Source organism: Ursus maritimus, unplaced genomic scaffold (genome assembly GCF_017311325.1).
Source record: "Ursus maritimus isolate PB19 unplaced genomic scaffold, ASM1731132v1 scaffold_9, whole genome shotgun sequence".
Taxonomy (NCBI): domain Eukaryota; kingdom Metazoa; phylum Chordata; class Mammalia; order Carnivora; family Ursidae; genus Ursus; species Ursus maritimus.
In genome coordinates this window covers 30249213-30251832 of record NW_024427107.1, presented here as the reverse complement: position 1 = coordinate 30251832, position 2620 = coordinate 30249213, and the positions used below count along the sequence as shown (strand labels likewise).

Here is a 2620-nt window from a genome sequence, read left to right as displayed (position 1 = left end):
AGTTAAAATGTCCATGCTACCCAGGGCAATCTACACTTTCAATGCTGTCCCGATCAAAATACCAATGGCATTTTTTAAAGAACTGGAACAAATAGTCCTTAAATTTGTATGGAATCAGAAAAGGCCCCGAATCTCCAAGGAACTGTTGAAAAGGAAAAACAGAGCTGGGGGCATCACAATGCCGGATTTTGAGCTGTACTACAAAGCTGTGATCACAAAGACGGCATGGTACTGGCACAAAAATAGACACATAGACCAATGGAACAGAATAGAGAGCCCAGAAATGGACCCTCGGCTCTTTGGGCAACTAATATTTGATAAAGCAGGAAAAAACATCCTGTGGAAAAAAGACAGTCTCTTCAATAAATGGTGCTGGGAAAATTGGACAGCTACATGCAAAAGAATGAAACTTGACCACTATCTCACACCATACACAAAAATAAACTCCAAATGGATGAAAGACCTCGATGTGAGACAGGAATCCATCAAAATCCTAGAGGAGAACATAGGCAGCAACCTCTACGACATGGGCCAAAGCAACCTTTTTCATGACACATCTCCGAAGGCAAGAGAAACAAAAGAAAAAATGAACTTGTGGGACTTCATGAAGATAAAAAGCTTCTGCACGGCCAAGGAAACAGTCAAAAAAACTAAGAGGCAGCCCACGGAATGTGAGAATATATTTGCAAATGATACTACAGATAAAAGACTGGTAACCAAGATCTACAAAGAACTTCTCAAACTCAATACGCGAGAAACAAATAATCAAATCATAAAATGGGCAGAAGATATGAACAGACACTTTTCCAATGATGACATACAAATGGTGAACAGACACATGAAAAAATGTTCAACATCATTAGCCATCAGGGAAATTCAAATCAAAACCAGACTAAGATACCACCTTACGCCAGTTTGAATGGCAAAAATGGACAAGGCAAGAAACAACAATTGCTGGAGAGGATGTGGAGAAAGGGGATCCCTCCTACATTGTTGGTGGGAATGCAAGTTGGTACAGCCACTCTGGAAAACAGTGTGGAGGTCCCTTAAAAAGTTAAAAATTGAGCTACCCTATGATCCAGCCATTGCACTACTGGGTGTTTACCCCAAAGATACAGACGTAGTGAAGAGAAGGGCCATATGCACCCCAATGTTCATAGCAGCATTGTCCCCAATAGCCAAAGCGTGGAAGGAACCGAGATGCCCTTTAACAGATGACTGGATTAAGAAGTTGTGGTCCATATATACAATGGAAATTTACTCAGCTATCAGAAAGAGCGAGTTCTCAACATTGGCTGCAACATGGACGGCACTGGAGGAGATAATGCTAAGTGAAATAAGTCAGGCAGAGAAAGACAATTATATGATTTCTCTCATCTATGGAACATAAGAACTAGGAAGATCGGTAGGAGAAGAAAGGGATAAAGAAAGGGGGGGTAATCAGAAGGGGGAATGAAGCATGAGAGACTATGGACTCTGAGAAACAAACTGAGGGCTTCAGAGGGGAGGGGGGTAGGGGAACGGGATAGGCTGGTGATGGGTAGTAAGGAGGGCACATATTGCATGGGTGTTATACGCAACTAATGAATCATCGAACTTTACATCGGAAACCGGGGATGTACTGTATGATGACTAACATAATATAATAAAAAAACTTAAAAAAAAATCCATTATCATACACAGTACAAAATTTTTTTTCTTGATATGAAAACTACTCTCTTAGCAACTTCAAATATGCAATGCAGTACTATTAACTATAGTCACCATGTTGTACATTACATCCCCATGACTTATTTATTTTATAACTGGAAGTTTGTACCTTTGACCCTCTTTACCCATTTCACCCACTCCTCAATGACAAAATCCAAACATGAATTTATCTTTCCTTACTTTTCCAACATACGAAATTATTGCGATTCACTCATATTTTTTCGTAATCATATTCATGTTAGAATCATTATGAAAATATTTAATTATGAGAATTTACTGATATGTTACTAATAGTGAATAAATCATCTAAAGCTGGAAAGAAAAATACGAGTATTAAAAGTCAATACAAGTATGAAGAAGAGGCAAGCGAGACCCCCAGACCAACCAAAGCCTGTCCACTGTCACATCCCTGCATCGAGCGCCTACCTCCCGCCGCTGTCACCACCATGCACAAGAGAAAGACTGAGGGGGGCACTGAAGGAGATAAAGCCAAGGTGAAGGATGAAGCACAGAGAAGATCTGCAAGGTTATCTACTAAACCTACTCCTCTAAAGCCAGAGCCCAGGCCTCTCCAAAAAGGGAGAGAAGGTACCCAAAGAGAAAAAGGGAAAATCTGATGCTTGCAAAGATGGAAATAACCCTGCAAAAATGGAGAGGCCCAAACAGACCTGGCACAGAAAGATAAAGGTGCTGAAGATGCCAAGTGATGGGTAATAAGGAGGGTACGCATTGCATGGTGCACTGAGTGTTATACGCAACTAATGAATCATCAAACTTTACATCAAAAAAAAATTTTAAAAAAAGATGCCAAGTGAAATGTGTGTATTTTTTATAACTGTGTATTTCTGGTGACTGTACAGTTTGAATTACTATTTTTTATCAAGTTTTATAAAAATGCAAGATTTTGTTT

At 39.7% G+C, this 2620-nt stretch overlaps 1 pseudogene; it reads left to right on the top strand.

The window, feature by feature from the left end:
- Window positions 1-2156: 2156 nt before the first annotated feature.
- On the top strand, window positions 2157-2417 carry LOC103661385 (annotated as a pseudogene).
- The last annotated feature ends 203 nt before the right edge of the window (window positions 2418-2620 follow it).